At 35.7% G+C, this 10525-nt stretch overlaps 1 long non-coding RNA gene across 1 annotated transcript in view; it reads left to right on the top strand.

The window, feature by feature from the left end:
* Positions 1 to 3037: 3037 nt before the first annotated feature.
* Positions 3038 to 10525, top strand: part of LOC311070024 — a 34874-nt gene continuing 27386 nt past the window's right edge. The window contains exons 1-2 of the long non-coding RNA XR_014603603.1: positions 3038 to 3553; positions 3682 to 3739. This is a non-coding gene — a long non-coding RNA (uncharacterized lncRNA). The remainder of the gene's footprint in view (positions 3554 to 3681; positions 3740 to 10525) is intronic.

Below are 10525 nucleotides of genomic sequence, written 5' to 3'. Positions count from 1 at the left end.
TTTTTACAATAATATTTGCTGAATTTACCCATTCTGCATCCTGTGACACAGTTGTGTTGCCAGACCGTCTGATTTCCCCTCTTTGTTTGTCCATATTACACTCACACTCATACAGACACATCTGCAAACGCATGCGAGCAGGATATTTGTATTTATCAGCTTCACTCTGTGTGATGGTGTCAGAGAGTTTAATCCAGAGCATCACCCTGCCGCTGTGTTACGGCCCTGTTTCCCACATTACAGCACAATGACCCTCGTGACGCCACACTCTCTTCAACCTTTGGTTTCCCAGGAAAATGATAAAACCCTTTCTTTCCTCCCCCTACAAAAGCTCAAAAACATACTAAAACGATTGAAAAGGCAAACAATGCTAATGAGTCTACGAAGTATCCTAACGACCCCACAAATTAACAACCAATTGAGGTACAGCTTCCATCAGGCTGCGCGGCTTTTTTTGTCTAGCCAACTGTTGCGGAGGCCCTTGCCAAAGCGAGTCACTAGTCCGTGAAGGCGTCTCCCTCTTCCTGACACTAGGAGGGCATTTTTACCCCAGAATTTTGAACTGTCACCCATGTCAGATTTACATTCTTTTTGTTTCTTTTCTCTCCTTTCTCTTTTTGTGGAGGAAACGTTTGCAGCCGACATCTAAAAGTGGGCTCTTTGGGGAGAATGTGCAGGAAGCGACATGGTGGTACGTGATCAGCCGCATGACTGCACTTTAATGTCAGCCCACACTATTTTCAGTGGGCGTGATTGCCCAATGCTGATTTTTAATTTGACAACACATATACAGTAAGCAATGAATGCTTTGAAAAATCGTTACAGTAAATTGTGAGTATAAAATAATCCAGACTTGCGGCGACTTTACGTTATTGCTAATTAATAAGTGAATATGTACTTTTTGAGTAAGTGTATTGCATAGACAATATCTTTTATGTTAAACAGTGATTTAGTGGGTCTGAATCTATACTACAAAAACAACACTTATCATGTGAATCTGGTGAGTCTGTGATGTTGACTAATATTTTCCAATACTTTATATACAGTGCTGTAACCACTATATAATTATTTATAGTACTTAGATTAGTGGTTAATCTTTATTGAGTTTTCAATTGCAGATTACTAAAATATTAACTTTTGTCTCCCCCAATATTGATTATTTGATGGTAGTCTTGTGTACATGTAAAAATTGTTTTAAATTTTTTATAATAGTTTTGAAAAGTATTTTTATTTTTCTGTTTATATGTTGTCTACATAAGTTCCCCAAACCAAATATGAGAACTAGAGCCTTGTGACTGTCCAGTGATGGTTTCTGCATTCAGCAAAATTCAGCATGAGACTGAGTTTTTTTATTTATTATTATTTATTTATTTTTATTCATTTATTTATTTGTTTGTTTTATTGGGAATCTACAGACCAGACAGCACAAAGTACTATGTTCCAGCATCCACTGGGGAATGAATAAATTAACCAGTTGATTTATTTTATTTATTTATTTTTATTTGCAGGTTTATTTTTCTGTTGTTGCAGTTTTGTTTAATTTTTTTTTATTATTATTTATTTTTTTATTTTTTTTATTTTTTTTTATTTTTTTTATTTTTTTTTATTTTATTTTATTATTATTTTTTTTATTTATTTTTTTTATTTTTATTTTTTATTTTGTGCTCCAAACCTATGACTTTCTTTCCATGGAACACAACAGATGTACTACGATGTCAACGATGTACTAAAGAGGGAAACGTTTTTCTTTTGCTTTTTACACTGTCCAAAATTTTCCAAATGATCTCCGTTCACACGGATCCGCGAACACGATTAAAGACACTGTATTATGCTGCCAGGCCAGTAGAGTTGGCTATGTCACTTTGGAACACTACACACCTATAGACAGAACATGTAATACGCATCCCCATTTTCGAAAATTCACGTTTTTATGGTTAACATGGAGATGATAATGGTATCGTTTTCACAAACTGCACTTTGAAACCCGTTTTCAATTTCAGGCCCCCAAAACGCTGTTGTTGTGTAAATACAGCCAAAACGCATAAAAGGTTTTCCGTTATTGTGTAAACGGCCCCTCAGTCTCAATTAACTTTCTTTGCATCTTTTTCCATACAGTGTACATTACTACTCATTTTGTGTTTTCGGGAATTTTGGAACGACATGAGGGTCAATAATGTTTGTGTAAAATATCCCATTAATGCTGTTGCCTAACAAACAGTTCCTTACACCTGTTTTGCCATTCATATCAAGCTGTGTTGAGTTGCCAAATGCTAATCCTATTGTGATCCAGCCTGAACAAACTGAGTTTTTACGTGTCAGTGGACTTCAACTCTTTACCTCCTCTATTTTATCCAGCCCCATTGGAAGAGGTCAAAGGTCACCCAGTGCTCAAAGAGAAGTTCTGTCTCCCCACTACAAGCCATGACGGCAGTGTTTTCATTAGCAGTTAATGATGACAGGCGGTCATGCATGAGTGACACCAGCCTTCAGAGTCACGCAAGGCCTCTAAGATGGAAGACACACCATGAAAATGTTGTTTTATTTTTGTCACGAAGAGCTTCTAAAAACATAATCCTAGGAAATCCAGTCACCATGAAATGAGGAAGTGACCAAATTTATCCCCCACATATTCTTGGAATACAATTTTTTTTGGCTTTTTTTTTGGATAGTTGCCATACTTTGACAAGGTTTTTTACAGTAGTATTTTTTTTGTAGAGTTTATTAATTTTAATTGAAAAATCACAGATCAGACAGCCCATGGTACTATGCTGGCACTTATTCCTACCATGCATTGTGACAATAATAAATTAAGCGATGCATTTTTTACAAATTATTTGCAGGTTTATTTTTCTTTTGTAGCTGTTTTATGTTGTCATTTATAGTTTGGTTATAATCAGTTTATTTTATTTTATTAATTATGTTTTAATACTTATTTATTTATTTTATTATTATTTTATGTTCCATGATTTAGGTTTTTATTTTATTTTATTTATTTATTTATTTATTTTATTTTTTAAATTTTTCAGTGTTCCAAACCTATGACTTTCTTTCCATGGAAAACAAAAGATGGGATTATTGAATGATTATTTTATTTTATTTTATTTTATTTTATATATAACTACCTCACTACTTATAAAACGTACAGGAACAAGCTGTTCCTCGGAAAATACTTCAACAGATCAATCTTCTAAAAGTACCAGAGCATTACGTAGTCAAGACTGTCCATCGCGTGCAGAGAGGGCAGAGATGTCACTATTCAACATTGTTATTATTTCTGCACTGGCATGAATTCTGTTTTTCTAACGTTTCTTCTCTCGTTATTTCTGTCTAGCTTTTGTTTCAAGGAACTTGCGTGACATTGTACAGAGTGAGGAGGAGGAAGAAAAATCCCCTCTTGGCAAGACACGGCTACATGCTGAATTTTCCCTGCAGCTAGTAATATCTGAGGCTCTGCCTGCCCTCACAGTATTGTTTCAGGGAGGAATTTGTATCATTTCCTCTGGACTTTTTTGTTGTAATTAATACATCACTCTTTTTTTCATCAGAATAAGTGGTAAGATATAGAGGTTTCATCACCTTTGTTATGCATACTAAGAATTACACAGACCTTTTCGTGTAAAACAGTTGCTAACGTTGTTGTTGTTGATGCTCTTGTCCGTTTTATTGTGTTTGTATCTCCAGGTTTATGGTACAGTCATGCACGTGGTACCCCTCCAACAGCCTGTAAGAACAATGCAAGGTGAGTGCTGAAATCGCACGTACACATGCTACAACCAGTTGGCACGAGTCCACGCCATCCCAAACAAACAAGCCACTTCCTCTCCACCCATACAATCTGGCTCCAAGATAAAGAATGTACAGTTTTACAGGAGGACATCAGAATAGACAAAACCATGTATAGGTACCAACAAATTGTTGATATTTCCAGATTCAGCTTAACCATCACAGGAATAAATAACATTTTAAAATACATTCAAATAGTAAAATATTACATTTTAAATTGTAATAATATTTAACAATATTACTCTTTTTACTGTACTTTTGATCAAATAAATGCAGCCCTGGTGAGCATAAGAGACTTTTGGAAGCATTTCACTTTTGGCAGTATAAATAAAATTGTAAAAATACAGCATCCGTCTAAAAAGTCTTGTAGTGAGGTGCTGCTTAACTAAATCATCATTGAAAATTGTAAAAATACAGCAGCCGCACACTCAAACACTGTGCAAAATCAATTGATTTTGCACAGTGTTTGAGTGTGCGGCTGCTGTATTTTTACAATTTTCAATGATGATTTAGTTTAGCAGCACCTCACTACAAGACTTTTTTGACGGATGAGCGGTGGCTTTTTCTATTTTGGCAGTATAAATAAAAAAAGTTTTATACGTTTTTGGAGATGTGGATTAAACGGTAAAAGACTTGATCTGATGGCGCACATCATGGCGGAATCATTTTTCACTAAACTGCATTAAATAAGTTGGCTTAGTTATCTTATTTAACATTATTTTATTTATCCGTTATATTTTTTTTGAAGGATATTGGTTTACTTATGGCCATTTTGAGCACTTCAGGTTAACTGAGACGAGTATTTGTAGACATTTAAGAGGGGGGTGTTTAGTTTTATTCGGTCTTCACAAATCAACTGTTTCTTGTTCTTCACTGGCATGTCTCTCAACACTAGGCGTTGAGGACTAGTGTATCTTTGAGATTACATTCAGTAAGAGTAAAATACTTAAGTACTGTTAAAATCAGATACTCTAACCCCCAGTTTCACAGACAATGCTCAAGCCTTGTCCTATACTAAAATGCAAGTTTGAGCTGTTTTAACTAAAAGCAACTAAAGTAATGTTTTTTCTAAGGCATGTTTATAAAAGCTATGTCCTAATCGAACTAAGCCCTAATCCTGGCTTAATCTAAACCCTGTCTGTGAAACCAGGTCTATAAGATTTTACTCAAGTCGTATTAGAATTTGTGACTTGTAACTTGTAATGCAGTCTTTTTCACTGTATCTCTACTTTTACTTAAGTATGGTTTTCAGGTAAAGGCCTACTCTTTAGTCAAGTCAAGTCAAGTCACCTTCATTTATATAGCACTTTTAACAATATTGATTGTTTCAAAGCAGCTTTACAGTGATAATAGGAAATTAAAGTAACAGAGATCTCTGCTTATCCATTCCACAAGTTTTCCTTCAAAATCACAGCTGAAAATATGAAACAAGTGCATTGATTCTATCTGGACCTGTGTTTGTGTTGATGAGATTCACCGCAGCTGAACGGATATACCTGCACACACAGGCACTAATGAGCGTTCGGCTTCACTGGCTGTAAAATCTTTCTCATGTCCAACTGAGCTGTTAAGGAAACATGAATCTCCTCTAACAGCAGGAGCCAGACTGCTCAACCAAGACCATCTCGCACTGTTGCCATAACATGGCAGGAATGTCGGTGAATATGAATATTACAGTAGATGCCAAATATGATTTTGCAGAAATGCACAGAAGGACAGTGACCTTCATCTAAACCCGTTGCAGACGTGCAGGATTTCAGAGCATGTGATAAACAGCCAGATGTCTAATTGGGATAAAGGTAAAATACTTGTATGGTGTTGGATGGCAACTGGTGGATTTGCAGGCTAGTAAATCAAAGATTTCATACATATCCTGTGTATGTGTGTGTAATCACACTGAGCATCTGCAATGGCTCAAGCACCTGTAATCATGGTATGCGGAAATTTCTGTTTGCAATCAGATAATTTTAAACCGCTAAACTCCTGGCAAGTTCAATGATCAAGTCAGAGGACACACTTAACGACTAGCTGAAACATTCTAAGTCTGAACTGAACACACGTACAGACTTTTTCCAACAGCTGGAGCAGATTTTAAACACCGACTGAACGCGACTCGGCGCGTTTGGTCATGATCAGTGGTAAGTAATCGGCCTTACATTTGTTAAGTGTGTCCCTGGCTTAAGTGATTTTATTCAAACAATCAGTCCAAAACAGTGCCAATGTAAAGAAAACCAGGCTGATTACATCAGAGATTGCAGACTCAGGCAGAGAGTAGACTCACGTTGCGTTTTCAGTGAATTATTCATTCCAGTGTATGTTTCGAGCTCTGTCATATGCTGTGATTGTTTCTGAAGAGCGCGAGCAGCGTTGGAATGGAACGTCAAAACATCCCTCCGCTGTATGGCCAGATGATAGTACGCAAACTACCCCATCAAACATTGGTCCGACGTCAACGTCGACTGTGTTCCTGGTTAAAAATAGTCGCGGTAGGACGGCATAAATCGGTAAAAAAAAAATAAAAAAAAAAAGGACTCGTAAAGTAGCCTAAGCACGAGTGAGTGCGTTATATGCGAAAACAAACCGTGAATGTGTGCTCTTGATGCACTGCTCGCACAATGCGATTTTGGCATCTCCATGTTGTATAAAATGTAAACAAGCTTTGCTCATGCACACATAGCCTATAGGCCTACATGGTAAATTCTGGAGAAAAAAATATATCTGTAATGTTTTGGGTGTTATGGGTGCTTAAGTGCATAAATTGATGAATTATATGAACCCTTATAATTTGGTTATTAAAGTGTCCTTTTTTTGGAAAGACACCTAGATTTACCTTAAAAAAAAAAGCTTGCAGAAAATACCGTTTTGTGAGAATCATCCTTAAATCCAATAACATATATATATACATATATATGTATATATATATGTTATATATAATTAGAGGAACTAATTATCATATATAAACACTATTTAAAATAAATGCTGTTCTCACAGTCACACACACACACACACACACACACACACACATATATATATATATATATATATATGTGTGTGTGTGTGTGTGTGTGTGTGTGTGTGTGTGTGTGACTGTGAGAACAGCATTTATTTTAAATAGTGTTTATATATGATATTATAATAAACACTATTGTTTTGTTTTTTTAATGTTCTATTCATCAAGGAATTCAGAAAAAAAATATCATGTTTCCAATATCAAGCAGCACAACGGATTTCAACATTGATAATAATAAGAAATGTTTCTTGAAATCAGCATATTAGAATAATTTCTGAAGGATATTGTGACAAATTACATTATAATTTATATCAAAATAATTTTAGTGAGCTTAATAAGAAGCTTTTTTCAAAGACATAAAAAAATCATATCGACCCCAAACTATATGATTATTTTATTTATTTTTTGTATAATTTGTAGACCTATCTGTTTTTCCCCCAGTACCTTGTTTTATTTGTTATTTATTATATCAATTGTATAGGGACAAATGGCAGGTTTCATGTGAATGATCCAATAATATTTAATACTTTTATGGTTAGATAATGTCATTGCCCCATGTTTTTAAAACAGAAGAGAGGAACTAATTACTGGACCATGACCCTTTTGTTTGGGTTTTTGCATTCCCGAGTCCTCCGAAAGTAATATGCTCTATTAATTCTGATATTTCTCTAATTAGATCGGCCATTTGTTTTGTCACTGTGGACTGCAGTCCAGTCCTTCTGTTGTGAAATGAAAAGGTCTCGGTGGAACAGAAGCTGCCCCACAGCGGCCCCAAAAAGCAGAAACCCGAATTCACCTCATCACAAATCCTCTGCACACAAACACATGGACGTGATTTGGGAGTTTTATCCTTTTACAAGGCCTCCCTCGTTCCATTATGTTTTCTATAAAACACAGAACAGATTTGATGTCAAGCTTTAAAGGCATTGTATCATAAGGAAACAAATGTATGTTCATTTATCAACATTTAAAAATTCTTCCTCAGTGAAAAAAAAAAAAAAGTTACCTATGGTCAGTAGAATATCTTTTGGTGGACCATCAAAATAAAGTGTTATCAGATATTAAGCATAGAGTCTACTAATACTCTATTGGCAGTAGTTGACATGTAGTTGCAAAATTACTTATAAGTAGAATGTCTAAAGTGGACCATCGAAATAAAGCGTTACCCAATTTTAAAAACTGTTTTCTATTTTAATATATTTTAAAATGTACTATTTTGCTCTGATGGCAAAGCTGAATTTTCAGCATCATTACTCCAGTCTTCAGTGTCACATGATCCTTCAGAAATCATTATAATATGATGATTTAGTACTCAAGAAACATTTCTTATTATTATCAATGTTATAAAAACATGTCAAAAATGTGAGGACATACAAGCAAACAGGAACACATGCCAAAACAAAAATGACTGTTTTATTGTTTTATTATTTATTAATTATGTTGTAGTCAATGCATGCTTTTTCCTGTGAGCTTTTTGTTTTTCTATGCATTTTTTTTTTTTTTTTTTTTTTGCATAGTAAAATAAAACATGTAACTGTAGTTTGCCTTTTTTGCCATATATATTTATTTTGCCCTATATATTTCAGTGCAGTACATCCTTGAATTCTGACAGCGTGCATGTTTAAGGTTGGTCACCACCGTAACGGTTGCTATAGGAGTTGTATTTGGTTGCTTTGTTGCTTCAATGAGCAAGAAAGGAGAGGTGTTGCCACAGGTAATCTGAAAAGAAGAATGGCTGGCCTGTCAATCTGGATTATATGTGTCTCGCTGCACTTTGATGTGCCATGACCGTCTGAAGCACTGCACACACACTGCTTCCTTCCAATGCTGGCCTGTGTGAGAGTGTGTTTATACAAACTTTATTAAACTAGAAAAGATTAGACAGCTATGAACTATTTGCATGCTAATTATCATGCAGAAAGCTCTTCCAAACCTGTATGATTCATTTAGCTGAGACATTCAGCAGAAAGTTCACCCTGATATTTCTGTCCTTTCAAAGAATTTGAATGGTGGCAAGGTGCTGTCAAGGTTCAAAATGACAAAACACCATGAATTTAATTTAATTTAATTTAATCACCTAATTTTGTTGAATTCTTAATCATTTTAATAATAATTCATGTATTTTGTTGTATTTTTTTATAATTATTTAAAAATATATATATTTAATAAATATTTGAATATTAAATACATTTTAATAAATATTTAAATCAAATCAAATAATCTACTTTTGTTAATTTAATCATCATTCTGTTGTAATATTTTAATAATACATTTTTAAATGCAATAATTTTGAATATTAGATAAAATGCTAATAAATATTTAAATGAAATAATTAAATTTTTAGTGCAGTCAAAATGATTACCATATATATATACATTATATATATATATATATATATATACAGTGAGGAAAATAAGTATTTGAACACCCTGCTATTTTGCAAGTTCTCCCACTTAGAAATCATGGAGGGGTCTGAAATTGTCATCGTAGGTGCATGTCCACTGTGAGAGACATAATCTAAAAAAAAAAAAATCCAGAAATCACAATATGTGATTTTTTAACTATTTATTTGTATGATACAGCTGCAAATAAGTATTTGAACACCTGTCTATCAGCTAGAATTCTGACCCTCAAAGACCTGTTAGTCTGCCTTTAAAATGTCCACCTCCACTCCATTTATTATCCTAAATTAGATGCACCTGTTTGAGGTCGTTAGCTGCATAAAGACACCTGTCCACCCCATACAATCAGTAAGAATCCAACTACTAACATGGCCAAGACCAAAGAGCTGTCCAAAGACACTAGAGACAAAATTGTACACCTCCACAAGGCTGGAAAGGGCTACGGGGAAATTGCCAAGCAGCTTGGTGAAAAAAGGTCCACTGTTGGAGCAATCATTAGAAAATGGAAGAAGCTAAACATGACTGTCAATCTCCCTCGGACTGGGCTCCATGCAAGATCTCACCTCGTGGGGTCTCAATGATCCTAAGAAAGGTGAGAAATCAGCCCAGAACTACACGGGAGGAGCTGGTCAATGACCTGAAAAGAGCTGGGACCACCATTTCCAAGGTTACTGTTGGTAATACACTAAGACGTCATGGTTTGAAATCATGCATGGCACGGAAGGTTCCCCTGCTTAAACCAGCACATGTCAAGGCCCGTCTTAAGTTTGCCAATGACCATTTGGATGATCCAGAGGAGTCATGGGAGAAAGTCATGTGGTCAGATGAGACCAAAATAGAACTTTTTGGTCATAATTCCACTAAACGTGTTTGGAGGAAGAAGAATGATGAGTACCATCCCAAGAACACCATCCCTACTGTGAAGCATGGGGGTGGTAGCATCATGCTTTGGGGGTGTTTTTCTGCACATGGGACAGGGCGACTGCGCTGTATTAAGGAGAGGATGACCGGGGCCATGTATTGTGAGATTTTGGGGAACAACCTCCTTCCCTCAGTTAGAGCATTGAAGATGGGTCGAGGCTGGGTCTTCCAACATGACAATGACCTGAAGCACACAGCCAGGATAACCAAGGAGTGGCTCTGTAAGAAGCATATCAAGGTTCTGGTGTGGCCTAGCCAGTCTCCAGACCTAAACCCAATAGAGAATCTTTGGAGGGAGCTCAAACTCCGTGTTTCTCAGCGACAGCCCAGAAACCTGACTGATCTAGAGAAGATCTGTGTGGAGGAGTGGGCCAAAATCCCTCCTTCAGTGTGTGCAAACCTGGTGAAA

This window comes from Abramis brama (assembly GCF_963993115.1).
Source record: "Abramis brama genome assembly, chromosome: 19".
NCBI classification, from domain to species: Eukaryota; Metazoa; Chordata; class Actinopteri; order Cypriniformes; family Leuciscidae; genus Abramis; species Abramis brama.
Note: the sequence above shows the minus strand (reverse complement) of the source record. Positions and strands in the feature narration are given on the sequence as shown.